The following is an 18191-nucleotide window of genomic DNA, read 5'->3' as shown; positions in this document are numbered from 1 at the left end:
AGACTTGTCCTTTTACTGTTGCTCGCGGTGAATATGTAATAACGAACTGCCCCAGTTCGACTGCCCATTTTAATAAACGTCCAGCTGCCTCTGGTTTTAGGAGGACTTGCCAAAGGGGCTGGTCAGTTAAGACTGTGATAGGATGGGCTTGGAAGTAAGGACGTAGCTTCGTTGAGGCCAAGATTAAACAGTATGCTAACCTCTCGATGGGAGGATACCTCAGTTCTGCTCTGATTAGCCTCTTGCTTACATAGTAAACTTCCTTTTGTACGCCTTCTTCCTCTCGTACTAGTACCGCACTGGCAGCAACTTCAGTGATTGCCAGGTAGATGAACAAAGTTTCTCCTTCGATAGGTTTTGATAAAATAGGAGGTTGTGCCATATGGGCTTTCAAGGCCTGAAAAGGTTGCTCGCAGTCTCCTGTCCATTCAAATTTCTTATTTCCCCTAAGTAGATTGAAGAAAGGGACACACTTATCCGTTGATTTTGAAATAAATCTACTTAGGGCTACAATCCTCCCAGTTAAACTTTGTACCTCTTTAATCTTCTCTGGCGATTTCATGTCGATCTGGGCTTTTATCTTGTCGGGGTTGGCCTCGATTCCTCTTGAATTAACAATGAACCCCAAAAACATCCCTGATCAAACTCCAAAGGAACATTTGAGAGGATTTAGTTTCATCTGGTACTTGTTTAATACATCGAAACACTCTTGCAAATCATTCACATGTCCTTCCGCCTTTTTCGACTTTACCAACATGTCGTCCACGTATACCTCCATGGTTACACCGATCAACTCTTTAAACATGTGGTTAACCAGTCGCTGGTAAGTCGCACCTGCGTTTTTCAGTCCGAAGGGCATTACTTTATAACAGTATAATCCCATATCGGTCCGAAAGCTGGTTTGATCCTTGTTAGGGGGATGCATGCTGATCTGATTGTAGCCCGAATATGCATCAATGAAAGAGAGGATCTCGTGTCCTGCAGTAGCATCGACCAACTAGTCGATCCTTGGGAGTGGGAAACAATCCTTCGGGCAGGCTTTATTGAGGTCTGGAAAATCCACACAGGTTCGCCACTTGCCGCTAGGCTTGGGAACTAGTACTGGATTGGAGACCCACGATGGATAAAATGCCACCCTGATGAACCCATTCTCCTTTAATCTCTCAAATTCTTCTTTTAAGGCTCTCAACCGATCCTTATCGAGTAGCCTTCTTTTCTGTTGCACGGGCGGAAAACTCTTGTCTATGTTCAGGACATGGCTTATGACTGCAGGATCAATCCCAACCATGTGACTTCCTGGTTCTTCTGCAAAAATTCCACCAGTGCATGTTTCGTAGTGGGTTCTAAGTTTTTCCCGACCTTCACGACTCGGGTCGGGTTCTTCTCGTCAAGTTGGACCTCTTCCAGGTCCTCGACGGGTCCAACATTTTCCTCAAAATCCCCAAAGCGAGGATCTAAATCTCTATCCCCACTTTGGGCAACACCCTATTTGGTGACTTCATCACCCGATTGGGCTTGTGTATCAATAGCCATCTGCAACCTATAAGAGGGAGTGCTTTTTGACGTTCCTTTCTTCGCCTTCGTAACTGAGGCGTTGTAGCACTCCCTGGCCTCCCTCTGGTTTCCCAACACGCGTCCTACCCCTGCATCTGTCGGGAATTTCATGGCTAAGTTCCACATAGAGGTGACAGCCCATAGATCAACCAGTATAGGCCTTCCAATGACTGCATTATACGCCGAGGGACAATCGAATACTATGAAAGTAGCGAGTAATGTCTGGTAGCAGGCGCTGTTCTTTCTGTCACTGGTAGTTTGATCGATCCTGCGGGGGCGAGTCCCTCACTAGAGAAGCCATATATTGTTTGATTGCAGGGCTCCAGGTCCTTAACGGAAAACTTTATGCGTTCAAGCGAAGACTTATACAGGATGTTCACCGAACTTCCTGTATCAACTAGCCATCTGAACATCCACGACCAGCGGATCAGAATGTGGGAACCGGACATGTTGGACATCGCTATCAGAGAAAGTTATTTTGCCTTCTTCTGATCGAGCCTTTTTCGGTGCGTGGTCATCCACACTCATCATCTCGATGTCCTGGTCGTAGCGCAGAGTCCGAGCATATCGTTCTCTGGCCTTTCCGTTGTTTCCCGCGAGGTGTGGGCGTCCACAGATGGTTAACAATGTGCCAGTCACGGGGTCAGGCTGCAAAGGTGGCGAGCGTTGGCGTGTGGGCGCTTGCTCGTTGCCACCTGGAGCTTCTCGTTGGGAATTTCCTGAGGCCCGTATATATCTTCTCAAGTGTCCTTGTCTAATAAGGAACTCGATCTCATCCTTCAGCTGGTTGCATTCATTGGTATCATGTCCGTAGTCGTTATGATAATGACAGAGCTTGGTGGTGTCTCTTCTCAAAATATCTTTTGGAATGGGGGCAGGTTTCTTATAAGGCACGCTGGAACTTGTGGCCTGATAAACTTCTCCTCGAGACTCAACTAGGGCAGTATAGTTAGTGAACCGGGGTTCATAACGGTTACCCTTGGATCGTTTATTGTCAGAGGTGGAAGGCTAATTGTGTGGCCGTTTCCCCCCATTCTTGTCGTTCCCGTTGCCTTTGCCATTGCCGTTGGGCTTGGACCCATTGGCGGCTTTGGCGGGCTCGGCAGTCCCCTTGTCTTTGCCTGGGGGCTTTCCTTCGTTGGCGATGGCGTCTTCGACCTTAATGTAGCGATCAACTCGATCTAAGAATTCCTGGGTAGTTCTAACCCCATGTTTTCTGAGGCTTTCCCAAAGAGGCGTGCGGCGCTTAACCCCTGCGGTTATGGCCATCATTTTGCCTTCATCTCCCACTGTTTTCGCCCCAGCCGCTGCTCGAATAAAGCGCTGGACGTAATCCTTCAGTGGCTCTCCGTCCTACTGGTGTATTTCGACCAGTTGATTTGCCTCAGTCGGGTGCACATGACCCGCATAGAATTGTCCGTAAAATTCTTTCACGAACATTTCCCAGGAAACTATACTTACAGGAGGGAATTTGAAAAACCACTCCTGTGCGGCATCAGAAAGTGTTGCAGGGAAGATCCTGCACCGAGCGTCTTCGGACACTTTCTGAATGTCCATTTGTATCTCAAATTTGTTGACGTGAGATACCGGGTCACCATACCCGTCAAAGTTCGGGAGCGTAGGCATCTTAAGCTTGCTAGGAGTTTCTGCCATAGCTATCCTTTGGACGAAAGGAGTGCCCTTTCTCCTATCATGGTCGATATAAGATGTTCTTCCTCTGACCAGCTACTGCATTGCCTGGTTAATGGCATCTATCTGGGTCTGCACAGTGCTAGGAATCGCCCTGGCCTCTGGTTCGGGGGGGACGTACTCGCCATGCCGCTCGCGGAGATCGTTGAGTACATCTCTCAAGTCTTCATCTCTCCTCCACTGGTCGCTAGCTCTGAGCAAGTTGAAGACGTTATTTTGTCTAGGCTGCCCCCCAGCGTCTCATCTATCGGGCTGGTCATCCTGAGGTAGCTGGCTCCTGCCTCCACCTCTTTCTTCATTTCTCTGACAGGCATTCCCTCTGCCTGAGTCGGCCTCATTATAACCATGGCCATCTCTGAATCTTGATTGGCTATGGTAGGATCGACTGTTCCCTCGATTGCCTTCTTAGGCTGGAACCTCCCGAGCGTTAGAGGGTGGTCTGTGTTGGTCGTTAGGTACCCCCGCATTATCATGCCGTGGGGGGCCTCGGACCGCAGAGCCTAACTCTGAGTTCCTCCTGTTACCAGGAGGATGCTGTCCTCTGTTCGAAAGGTTAGGCTCATCCCCCCTATGGCGTCTAGGACTGCGGGGCTGCTGCCCGGTCCTATTCTCCCTCTACTACGGGGGATTTTCGCGGCCAGTTTGGGATGGAGGCTGTGCTTCAGGGTTCCCTAGCGGGACATTGTCCTGAGGCGCCGGTGGCTGTTCGAGCCTTTGTGGACTCGAGGGTTGGATAGGCGGGCTAGGATTGGGACCCCTCTGGGTTGGCCCATCCGCGGGTTGATCAGGCTGCGAAGCAGGTGCTGCCTGATTCCTAGCCAATTGTAAGGCTGCCTCGAGGGCTGCCATGGCCTCCCTTTGGCGACAGTCCATTTCTGCCTGCCTTTCACTCAGCTCCAAGCGCTGCCGCTCAATTTCCTGCTCTGCAGCGCCATGATTTCAGCGGCACTCTCCTGGCTGGCCCTCAGATTGGCCAGCTCCTCATGCAATGCCCCTAGGGTACACTTCAACGTCGCGTCGTCCATTTCTTCCTCATCAAATTCCAAATGCGGCTCATCTTCAGCAACGTTTGGAGAAGGAGGAGGAGGCGGGTTAGATGGTGCAGCGCCGGCCACCTGTCCAGTTTTCCTGGTAGTTTTCACCATTGATTTCCTCAACGATGTTGTATCAAGCTCTCAATGAAAGCACCAGAATGTTGACCCTGAATTTGGCCAACTGACACGGAGTCAACATACGCTTGACGTGGATGAATACGTTGAAAAGAATGTGATGATGAAAATAATAAGAACACAAGATTTTATAGTGGTTCGGCCCCAGGATCTGGTAATAACCTACGTCCAGTTGAATTGTTATTGAAATAAGATTCAAAGGGGTGATCAAAGAACTGGGGTTCAATGAGTTTCACTAACCTTTGAAGAAGAAAATACTATTATTCTCGTGTAATCTCTCTCTAATCTCAAATGATCTTTTTTGCTCAAAAGAAAAGGATCCGCCTCCCTGAGCTCTCTTCTTCTATTTATAAGCTTAGGGAAGATTTACATTGATTTGTTATAGATATTCTTTCCTAAATAATCGGATACTCAGGAAATCATGGGAGATAATTTCGGATTCCATCATAACTGCCTAAGCTTTCCTCCGCGTATAATGTGCGTACGACCAGTCTAGTCATATGAAAAAGCCGATCGCATGACACTGGATGTCTTCCTAGTCGATAGTCGAGCACAGATTCTGCCAGATGTCAACCACGTGTACAAAATGTTCGCCACATCATCCATACTTGTTTTTTGGATAACACATTCCAACATCCCCTAGTAAACCAATACTATCGCTAGAATCTCAGATAGTTGTCCAAGAGAGTAAGACATAGTAGTTAATTTAGAAGGGTGTCCGATAGCGAGAAAATATTACTAGATAACATTGCTCTAACCAGACCTAATTATGAACTAGAAATCGGTCCAACCTACCCCAATCACAATGCTAACAAATACTACCGCTAGAGTCTCAAATAGTTATCCTATAGAGGAATACAGAGTTGTGACTTAAAGAGGTAATCCAATCCTGATCTTATATTTCTAAATAATATTGTGCCAAGCATCCCTAATCATGACATAAGGAGAAATCACATCCCTATTCACCTAGAACAAAAATAATATCACAGAGTCTCGGATAGTTGTATAATATGTTTTAAGGTTATACAATATAGACTTTAGATGGGAATCCGGTCCTGAGTTAATATTACTAGATAACATTGCAATAATCATACCAATTTATGACATAATGAACCATTATAACATTTGTCAGACTAACAATACTTCCACTACATTCCCAGAAAGTTGTCCTACTAAGTAAGACAAAGTAGAAAATTTAGAAGCGAGTCCAATCGTGAAAAAATATTACTAGATAACATTGCACTAAGCAGACCTAATTATGCACAAGAAACCGGTCCAAACTACTCTATTCACCATTCTAACAAATACTACCGCTAGAGTCTCATATAATTATCATATTGAGGAATACAGAGTTGTGGCATTAGAAGGTGATCCAATCTTGATCATATATTACTAAATAATATTGCACCAAGCATTCCTAATCAAGACATACGGAAAAAAACTCACGTGCCTGTTCACCAAGAACAAAAATATTATCGTAGAGTGACGGATAGTTGTACAATACGTTTTTAGGTTATACAATATAAACTTTAGAAGGGGATCCGGTCCTGAGCTAATATTACTAGATAACATTGCACTAAGCATACCTAATTATGACATAATAAACTGTTTCAACGTATCCTCGTAAACAAATACTATCGCTAGAGTCTCAGATAGTTGTCCTAGAGAGTAAGACATAGTACTAAATTTAGAAGTGGGTCCAATCGCAAAAAACTATTACTAGATACCATTGCACTAAGCAAACCTAATTATAAACTAGAAACTGGACCAACCTGTCCAAGTCACTATGCCAACAAATACTACCGCTAGAGTCTCAAACAGTTATAATATAGAGGAATACAGAGTTGTGACTATAGAACGCGAACCAATCCTGATCTTTTATTACTAAATAACATTGCAACAAGCATCCCTAATCATTATATAAGGAAAAAATCTCACGTCCCAATTCACCTAGAACACAAATAGTATTGCAGAGTCTCAGATATTATACAATAGGTTTCAGTGGATATAATGGAGACTTTAGAAGGGGATCCAATCCCGAGCTAATATTAATAAATAACATTGCACTAAGCTTACTTAATTAACACATAATGAATCTTTCAAACTTATCCTAGTAAACAAATACTACCGCTAGAATCCCAGATAGTAGTCCTAGAGAGTAAGACATAGTAGTGAAATTTGAAAGGGATCCGATAGCGAAAAAATATTACTAGATAATATTGCACTACGGGAAAGTAATTATAAACTGGAAACTGGTCTAACCTACCCTAGTGACCATGCTAACAAAGGAAACCGCTAGAGTCTCAAATAGTTATCCTATAGAGGAATAAAGTGTTGTGACTTTAGAAGGTGATCCAATCGTGATCTTATATTACTAAATAACTGGTACCAAGCATCCCTAACCATGGCATGTAGAGTCCAAGAACTTTACTTAGCTAAGATAGATAATAGTATGATAGTATTTATAGCATTATCTTTGTTACTATGGATTTTTGGTTCAGACCGGGAATTATTTGGACACTCATAGTAATACTTATAGATTTTCTAAGTTTAATCTATGGTTTAAGGATATTAAGTTTAACCTAAGGTTTGATTAATGTGACTGATATTAAGGATTATATTTATTATACTATAAGGTTTAGATATCAACCAATAGGATTTTAAGCACATGTTATGAATGGTAATTAAGGATTAAGTATTTTTTAGGATTAAATTTAATAAGGAGTAAAGTTTGAATGTTATAGGGTCAGTCAGCAGCTTTGAATACGTTGAGGGCTTAGTCAAGGCTGTTTACTCCATTCAAACTTAGCTAAAAATGTGTAATTTCGTGTTTAAATATTCAGCGAGTGCCGATATATCGCAGCTATAGGGGGCGATATGTCGCAGCACGTAGATACGGAAAACACGAAACGATGCACGGTCGCCTCGGGCATACTGGCCCAGGCGATATATCGCCTACAGGGGGCGATATATTGCCTCCTTCAGCATGAATTCAAACTCTTTTGAATTCATTTCCTTTCAGCCATTCAAACTCCTTCAACAGTCCAGCATCTTTTGAACGAGTCTTCAGCCTCTGCTGAACGATTATTCAAATGATTTTCACCTAAAAAGCCATTATTTTTATTCAAGTAAAATCAAGATATTTTCATTCCCAAACTCTATAAATAGGACCTAGTACCCAGCCATTATTCACCATTTGCTCTAAGTTCAAAAGCTGCTAGTGTTAAGTGAGAGTGAGAGTGTAAACACCTGGTTTGGGGAAAAACTATAAGCTTAAACATCATAAGCTTATCAAACACTTTGGGAAGGGAGTTCTATAGTATTTCGGTGGAGGTTAGATTGATCTTGCAAATCTTTGAGGTAAACCCGAAACTCTACTTCATTTATTTCATGTTATTTCCTTTCTCAAAACCTTCTACTCTGTCCCCTAACCTCATTCTTATTTTGGTTAGGGAATCCAAGTTCTTAAGCATATAAGTCGGTAAGTATGTTTTGTATGGTTTAGTCTTTCCATCCTTTTCATTTCTTCTTCTTCTTTCAACTCACTCTTGTTCATTATGGTTTTAGGAGTGTTCCAAAAGTCCCAACTCAATCCATTATATCCCGGTAACTTTGGTAAGGAAAATAGGCTAGAATCTATATGTTTATGTTTATGTTATCTTATGTGGTATGTTATGATATGTTATAAAAATGTTATGTATGTATGTTTGTAGGCTTGGGCATATGACCCATATGACTAACAAGACCCCAAATGGGTTATGGGCATATGACCTCCTTAGCTAGTAGGACCCCACTAATCCCATGGGCATATGCTTGTTTAGTCTATGGGACCCCAAGTAATAATGGCCATTATAATAAGTGTATTATGTGTTATGATATGTCTTTACGTTATTATGAAATTGATGTGTATGACTATGTGTTAGATTTTTCCTTGCTGGGCATTAGGCTCATTCCTTTCTGTTTATGTGCAGGAAATAAGCTTTAGAGGCGGAAAGATTCGTGACGCTTAGAGGATGTGTATCGATGGTGAATGGAGTCAAGGGGCCGAGCGTTATTCGATTTGAGGATGTAGTCTTGTTTATGTTTTTTATGGTTTTAAATGTATTTTCCGCATTTTCTATGTAACTCTTTTTACTTTAAGTTATTTTTGTTTTAAAGACAATGGGTACCCATATCCTACTTATATTTATGAAAGTAACCTTTGTTTCTACAAGTTTATAATAAATTATGGTATTTTCGCAAATGTATGTTTTAGTAAGAATTTGTTTGTATAGTTCGATAATGGTCCAAGAGTCTAGATTAGTGGGTCATTACATGGCATAAGGAAAAAATCTCACGTCCCTATTCACCTAGAACACTAATAGTATCGTAGAGTCTCAAATAGTTGTACAATACGATTTTAGATTATTGAATATAGACATTAGAAGGGGATCCGGTCCTAAGCAAATATTACTAGATAACATTGCACTAAGCATACCTAATTATGACATAATGAACCGTTCCATCATACCCTAGTAAACCTGTAACGCCCTACTACCTTAGAGCCGTTACTAAGTGGGTTTAAAAATGTGCAATCACTCGCTAATCGAGATTTTAGGACAAAAAGTGTAATTAAATCATAAACATTGTAGAAATTTTAGAAATAACCCTATTTGATCGAAAATCATAAAAGTTTAACAATTGGGATCCCAAAATACTGTTTAGAAATATTTACAACATATAATTACAAGCAAAGTCGACTGGACGACAAAATCTAGGGTTTGTCACAACCATCTCCCAAAACCACTGGCCGTGGCAACCAGGCAGGCCAAACTTGTACACGCCACTTCATGCTTGCTACACTCATGGTTGGTTGGCTTTCTCCTTGCCCTTACCTGCACTACAGAGCACCTGTGAGCCGAAGCCCAGCAAGAAAACTCACAACTAGATAACATATGCATACCAAACACTTAACAGTTAAACATGCCATTAATAAGCTAAACATACACGGCCATGCCGTCCCAGGTGCTTTACCATGCCCTAGATTCGCGGTCCATACCGTGAGGATATCCCAGGTATCCTTTAGGATCTATCCTAGCAACTCGTACTCCACGTGATAAACGCTGCTTCCGTCCCTGGCCCCTTGCCGCACTATACCTTGCACTCCACGTGCCTATCGCCGTTCCCGGCCCATTTCCATTCTCGGTGTCTGCTGTTCTCGACCTTTGCCATTATCGGTCTTCACCGTTCATGGCTCATGCCGTCCAATCAACACATTCACATATGATAGAGCTAATTAACAAGCTAAGCATACATAAACTCAATCAAAGGGTCAAACCCCACTACACAGCCATATAGGGCCGAGCCCTACAACTCAATAACATTTGGCTGAGCCCTGCAACTTAATCACATATAGGGCCGAGCCCCGCAACTCATGCTCTACAGGAAATAGTAGTTCTCTTACCTGAGTCCCGAGCTTTCTGCACGCCGATGTCCCGAGCACAGTCCTCTAAACCAAGCCTCGCCAAAGCCCTAATCACAACGCATTAACCATATTCATCCATCAAATTCCAATCCATTAACTAGCTTTAAATCACAATTCTAGTCTCCGGGTCATTGAGTTTCACCAAACATGGTAAAAGATTCAATCCCGAGCACCCTAGGTTTAATTCCCAAGCCTAGAATATCAAAATCCCAAAATCACTTAAGGGCCACGGCATTAGCCAACCATGCCACGACATGGCCCTAGCCAGAGGCCTCCAAATACCCAAAACCAGGTAAGGGCTGCGACATTACTCAAGCCATGTCGCGGCCTGCCCTCCTTCCTTAGCACACATCAGATTCGAAGGGCCGCGGCTGAGCAAGAACAATGCCACGGCCCGACCCTTCGTACCAAGAAAAATCCTCCATTTTCTCTTCTAAAACCCATCCAACCATCTATTCAAATCAACCTAACAATCTAAACATTAATCACAGAGGTCTTACAACAATCTCAACAACAAAACCCAACAAGAACTTGAGCTAAAAACCTCATCAAACCCAAAATCTATCCTTCACCCACTCACATGCATATTCTAAAGAAACCAGCAGAAATTCAAGAGCAATTCTTGTAATTTAAAGCTTACCCTTACTGAATTAATCCTCTAAGTTTGGTCCTTAAGCCTCAAGCTTCTAGCTCCCAAGATTTCCCAGCCCAATTCCTTGTTTTTTTTTCCAGCTTTCGCCAAAATTTTCCTTTGTTATGCCTTAGAGAAAATAGAGAGAGAGAAGAGGAAAACTTAGGTCGGTTTCTACAAGTCTCTAAATGATTCTTTCTTTTTGTTTTATTTAACTTAGTCTATGTGGTTACCTCAAGGCTCGGGGTACCAAAACGTCCCCGAAGGCAAAATGGTAAATTTACCGAATATTCCCTCCTAGGCATTCTGACTTCAAATATATCTCCCAATATTTATTTCCATAACCCGATAACCCCATAATACTTCTAATACCCAAAGTACCCCTCGACTCGCCCTGAGTCGAATTCTCAACCCTGTTGTGACTTTCTGGCTGTTCGCTCCCCAAGACTGTGTTGGATCGCGCTACTCAGAAATATATATCACATGCATATCATATTTATCACATTTACGCCCTCAACGGGCTAAAATCACAAACATACCCCTAACATCCAAACGGGGCCCACATGCATATTTAATTCAGCTAAACATGCATCATTATCACATATTCACACAAATTCACATATTAACATATTAAATCATTTATTGCCCTTCAGGCACGCTAATCAAGGCCCTAAGCCCTATTATCAAATTCGGGTCGTTACAAAACCAATACAACCGCTAGAGTCTCGGATCATTTTCCTAGAGAGTAAGACATAGTAGTTAATTTAGACATGGGGGTCCGATTGCGAAAAATATATTACTGGATTACATTGCACTAGGCAGGCCTAACTTGGAACTTGAAACTGGACCCACCCCCCCAAGTCATCGTTCAAACAAATACTACCGCTAGAGTCTCAAATAGTTATCATACGGAGGAATACAAGATTGTGACTTTTGAAGGTGATCCGATCCTGATCTTTTATTACTAAACAACATTGCACCAAGCATCCATAATCATGACATAAGGGAAAAATCTCACGTCCCTATTCACCTAGAACACAAATTGTATCACTGAGTCTCGGATAGTTGTACAATACATTTCCAGTAGACACAATAGAGAATACAGAATGGGATCAAATCATGAGCTAATTTTACTTGATAACTTTGTACTAAGCATACCTAATTATGACATAATGAATCGTTCCAACATACACTAGTCAAACAATACTACTGCAACAGTCTTAGATAGTTGCTCTACAAAGTAAGGCATAGTAGTGAGTTTTAAAGGGGTTCCAATCCCAAAAAATATTACTAGATAACATTGCACAAAGGAGACCTAATTACGACCTAAAAAACTTTCCCAACCTACCATAGTCACCATGATAAACAATACTATCGCTAGAGTCTCAAATAGTTATCTTGTACAGTAATACAGAGTTTTGACTATAGAAGGTTATCCTATCCCGATCGTATATTAGAAAATAACTTACTATTAATAGATAACATTGCACTAAGCATACCTAATTAAGACATAATGAACCATTCCAATGTACCCTAGTAAACCAATACTACCACTAGAGTCTCAGATAGTTGTCCTTGAGAGTAAGACATAGTAGTCAAAAAAATATTACCAGATAACGTTCCACTAAGCAAAACTAATTATGAATTAGAAACTGGTCCAACCACCCCAGTCACCGTGCTAACAAATACTACTGCTAGAGTCTCAAATAGATTTGCTAAACAGGAATAAAGAGTTGTCACTTTTGAAGGTGATAAAATCCTGATCTTATATTACTGTATAACACGACACCAAGCATCCCTAATCATGACATAAGGAAATAACCTCACGTCCCTATTCACCTAAAACACAAATTATATCTCATAGTCTCGGATAGTGGTACAATATGTATTTAGGTTATACAATAGACTTTAGAAGGGGATTCGGTCCTGAGCTATATTACTAGATAACATTGCACTAAGCATACCTAATTAATACATAATTAATCATTCCAATGTACACTTGTCAAACTATACTACCGCAACAGTCTCAGATAGTTGCCCTAGAGAGTAAGGCATAGTAGTGTATTTAGAAGGGGATCCAATCCCGAAAAAATATTACTCGATAACATTGAACTAAGGAGACCTAATTATGACCTAGAAAACCGTTCCAACCTAACCTCATCACAAAGATAACCAAAACTACCACTTTAGTCTCAAATAGTTATCCTATACAAATTCTGATCGTATATTACTAAAGATCCTAATTACTAAATAAGATAGCACCAAGCATTCCTAATCATGACATAAGTGTAACGCCTACTATCTTAGAACTGTTACCATGTGATTTATAAATGTGCCATTACCTTGCTAATCGAGGTTTTAGGTTAAAGAGTGTGATTTGATTGGAATAAAGACTCATTTGAAAACATTAGATATTAAGATTTGGACATTCATTAAAAAATCATAAAAGTTATACATTTGAGATCCCAAAGGTATTATTTAGAAAATGTATTTTAACACAAAAATATAATTACGGTCGACCTAATCGGCAAACCCAATCATTACAATACATTTCCCAAATAACCCTGGCTGTGGCAGCCAGGTAGCCCGAACATGTACACACCGCACACACTCTCCAACTCATGGTTGGTATACTTTTTCCTTGGCCTTACCTTCACTATTGAGGACCCGTGAGTCAAAGTTCAACAATAAAACTCAACACATACAAAACACAATTCAATCCAATAATTAACAGCATAAATTGTCAACAAACTAAGCACATAGTGGCCTACGTCGACCCAGGTGCTTTACTAGGCCCTGGGTTTGCGTTTTCAGGTAGCAAGTGGATACAACACCCATGGAGGGTCTTGCTCTAGCAGCTTGCACTCAGCGTGCTTAACTCCGATCTCAGCCCTTGCCGTACCCGACTTCTTGCCATTCTCAGCCTTCACCGTTCCCAGCCTTCATTGTTCCTAGCCTTTGTCGTTCATTCATAAGCATGCATAACACATCATAGCATTCATAGATAGTCACCCATATATTAAACACAATTAATAGGGCCATGCCGTGCTCTACGGGCACAAATATTTTTCTTACCTGTGTCTCGAGCTGACAAGTTAATGCGATCCCGAGAACGATCCCCTAACCCGAGCTTTGACGTAAAATCCTAGTCACAAAGCCATATTAAATAGATATCCATCAATGTCTAATAAATTTAGAACTTCGGATTTAAATACTAGCCTTCAGGACCTCCAATCCTACTAAACCAGGTAGTAGGATCCTTCTCGAGCCTTAACATTTGGATTCCCAAGCTTAAAAATCTTCATTTTCCCTTTTTCCCTATTTTGAGCGATGGCCTGCCCCCTAAGGTGGCAACCCCCTGCTAGTCAGAGAGAAAAGCTCTCTCTGCTGAAGGACATGAGCAGCGGCGCGCCATCCCCTGCGCCGCAGCGCCTAGTCAATCTTAGAGGCTCCTCAGGCCTCTTCGCACACACGGGCTGCGACGCCTGATGATCAGGGCCGCGATGCGAGTCCCAGAAACCAAGCATTTCTACTATGTTTTCCTCGATGAAAAATCACTAATTCACACTCCAAACACCATTTATACCTGGAATTGAGTCTAGATTTCATATCTAGAATCCTCACCAAACACTCAAAACCAAACTAAATTCCAACTCCCATACAAGCTTTAGGTTTACAGAAGAATTCAACAGAAAAATTAACTTAAAATCCTTACCTTTGTGATAACCTCAACCTTGAGCTATTCCCCAAGCACAGTATGTAATGCCTTGGATAGCCAGGACCACTACACTGTGTACTTATAAAGGTGCAGGACTTGCTAATCAAGTCATTTAGTCAAAACGTGCCACTAAACCATAAATGTGCTAGGGTTAAAATGGTTTTTGTCTCAAAAGACACATTTCATATATTCAAACAGATTTACATATGGGATCCCAAAAAAAGAACAGTGTTTAAAAGTTGTTTTACAAAATTTCCATAAGACAGACCACTGTCAGCCACTCTAAGGCAAAACAGACATTTATAGCTCTTCTGTTCCTACTATCCTCTTGACCGTGGCGGCTGAGCAGCTGGTCATGTACATTCTGCTCACAGAGCTCTCCAAGTCAGGGTTGATCAATTTTTCCCTTTCCTTTACCTGCACCACATAGCACTCGTGAGCCAAGGCCGAGCAAGAAAACATAAAACACATCTCAACAATCATAACAAGAGTATAATCCTTTAAGCATGATCAAACACTTAACATTTCACATTAATCACATAGCATGTAATCGGAATCAAAGATGCTACCAATCATTAATAACAGTCAAATCACATAATAACTAGGGCCGACAACTTAGGCCACACCCTCTGTTTACCCCACTGACTCCGACCCGCTTAAACCGAGCTCAGTGCATAATAAGTTGTCCTCAGCTACCAGTGGCCGAGCCGCGCCCTGTGCGCAAGTGCAAGCTTTGGCACTCTTAGGTCGTTGGTTTACTATTTACATGGCATAATACCATCCTTTTCAAAGCGTACCTATTAGGGAACCCTTACTCCCATTACAAATACACAATCGGGTGCAGTTTTCTTACCTTTGGCTTCCAAGTGTTCCTTGAGCGCGATCCGATCCCTGAGCCGTAGCTTAGCACCTAGTCACAACCAAGATAAAAGATACCATCAACAATCTTAAAAGAGCTTCTAGACAAAGTTCTAGTTTCCAGAAGATTGAACTTCACAAAACATGGTAAAAGATTCAATCCCGAGCACCCAAGGTTAAATTCCCAAGCCTAGAATCTCAAAATCCCAAAATCCCTTAAGGGTCGCGGCATTACCCACCCATGCCACGTCATGGCCCCAACCAAAGGCTCCCCAATGCACAAAAGCAGACACAAGCCGCGGCCCTACCTAGACCATGTCGCGACCCGCCCTCCTTCCTCAGCACACACCAGCTTCGAAGGGTCGCGGCTCTCCAAGAACTATGCCCAGCCCGACCCCTTCGAACTCAGAAAAACCTCCATTTTTGACTCCCAAATGTCACTCAAACTCCTCCAAAACTACTCCAATTCCACAACTCAATTACCCAAAGACTTTCCACAAGATTTCAGCAACACAACCCAGCTGAAACTCAAAATAGAAACCCATCAAAAACCCATTTCAATCACTGAAACTTTCTAACTCAAGAACATAAAACCCAGCTGTGGAAACACTATAACTCAGCCATTAAACCTTAAATTAGAGCTTACCTCAGCTGCAGAACCAATCCTCCAAGAGCTTTCTGGGCTAACTTCCAAGGTTCTAGCCTTAATTTAATCTTCAAATCCAAAACCCAAAAACCACTTAGAACACACTCAAAATCACAGAATTGCATTAACAGAAAGTGGAAATCAATCCTTACCTTAGTCCTTGATTGAACCCTTAGTTAATCCTTGAGCTAATCTTCTAAATCCCAGCTTCAATTCCCAGAATTCCAGCCAAAACCTCTAAATTTTCTATGTTTTTCCTTTGAGAGAGATAGAGAGTGAAAGAGGAAAGAGAGAGAGTCGGTCTATTTTATGCTCTTCTGTTTTCTCAAGCTTCTTAATTCTATCCTTAGGCAATTAAGCTGATCCCAAAGCTCGGGTACCAGAAACGTCCCTGAGGGCAAAATAGTAAAATTCCCCAACATTCCCATCTAGACTTCCTAACCTCAAATATATCTCCAATTATTTATTTCCATAACACGATAGTCTAAATATCCACCCGACACTTGAAATACCCCTTGACTTGTCCAAAGTCAAATATTAACCCCGTTGTGACTTTCCCGCTACCTAGCTTCCTAGGATCGCCTCAAGTCGCCCGCAACAGATTTACCCACATAATGATGTTGTTCTCACAAGTAGAACATTTAACCACATCTATATTCATATAATCACACAAGCATGCTTATCATTTAATCATGCATTAAATCAATAAATTCACACATAAACCAAGTATGCCCTCCTGGCACACTAATCAAGGCCCTTAAGCCATATTAGTGATTTTGGGTCGTTACACAGTAAGTCTCTAATTCTTCAATTCCTTAGCCTAGAGTCCTCAAAACATCATCAACTTTGAAACACAAAAGAGAGGGAGAGAGAGCCGAGTGAGAGAGAGAGAGAGAGAGAGAAAGTGCTGAGAGTTTCCTTCTTTTGTCTTTCCTTAGTTCTAGAGTCCTCGATAATCCCAATCACGTACTATATTTCTAAAATACCCCTAGGATTGCCTAGAGCCGGGTACTCGACCCCCTTGTTACTACTTTGTTATTCCGCTCCCCAGGACCGCCTCGAATCGTACATTGCAAATAAATCACCACAATATCGTGGTATCAAGCACAACATACATATGTTTCACATTTATGCCCTCAACCAGCCAAAATTACAAATATCCCCTAATGACTAAATTGGGCACACATGCATATTTAATTAACCTAAACATGCATTTCTACTCACATGATCATTTAATTCACATATTTACATAATTAAATCAATTATTGCCCTCCCAACACGCTAATCAAGGCACTAAGCATTACTAGAAAATTTTGGGACGTTACAATAAGGAAAGTTCTCACATCCCTATTCATCTAGAACAGAACTAGTGTCGCAGAGTCTCAGATAATTGTACAATAGGTTTTTCAGTTAATAAAATAAAGACTTTAGATGGCGATCCGGTCCCGAGCTAAAATTACTCGGTAACATTGCACTAACAAAACCTAATCAAGACATAATGAACCGTTCCAACGAATCGTAGTAAACCAATAATATCGCTAGAGTCTCAGATAGTTGTCTTAGAGAGTAAGACATAGTAGTGAATTTAGAAGGGGGTCCGATCGTGAATTTTTTTTAATAGATAACATTGCACTAACAATACCTAATTATGAACTAGAAACTAGTCCAACCTACCCTAGTCACAGTGCTAACAAATACTACCGCTAGAGTCTCAAATAAAATTTGTATAGAGTAACATAAAGTTCTAAGTTTAGAAGGCGATCCAATCTTGATCTTATATTACTAAATAACACAGCACCAAGCATCCCTAATCATGAGATAAGGAAAAGTTGTCACATCCCTATTCACCTAGAACAGAACTAGTGTGGCAGAGCCTCGGATAGTTGTACAGTAGGTTTTTAGTTGATAAATAGAGACTTTAGATGGGGATCAAGTCCCGAGCAAATATTACTAGAAAACATTGCACTAAGAATACCTAATCAGAACAAAATGAATCGTTCCAACATACCCTAGCAAACGAATACTACCACTAGAGTCTCATATAGTTCTCCTAGAGAGTAAGACATATGTAACGCCCTACTCCCTTAGAGCCGTTACTTAGTGAGTTTTAAGACAAAACAGTGTGCAAGGATCTCGCTAACCGACGTTTTGAAACGAAAGTGTGACTAATTACAAGTTAAGGCTGTAATCTTAGAAAAATGCGTTGTTTCAATAAAACTCCTAATATTAAACATTGGGATCCCAAAATAAGGTTTGAAAACTATTTACATCAAAAAAATGAGTTCACAGTTGATAAATCATAAAAATCATAGATTATTACAGCCATTTTCAAATAAACCCCCAACCAAAGCAGTTGGGCAGGCCAAACATGTACGCGTCGCTTCACGCTCTCCGTACTCATGGTTGGTTGACTCAGTCATTGCCCTACCTGCAACACAGAGCACCCGTGAGCCGAAGCCCAG

The sequence above is a fragment of the Humulus lupulus genome, chromosome 4 (assembly GCF_963169125.1).
Source record: "Humulus lupulus chromosome 4, drHumLupu1.1, whole genome shotgun sequence".
Lineage (NCBI taxonomy): Eukaryota > Viridiplantae > Streptophyta > Magnoliopsida > Rosales > Cannabaceae > Humulus > Humulus lupulus.
This window is presented reverse-complemented; position numbering follows the sequence as displayed.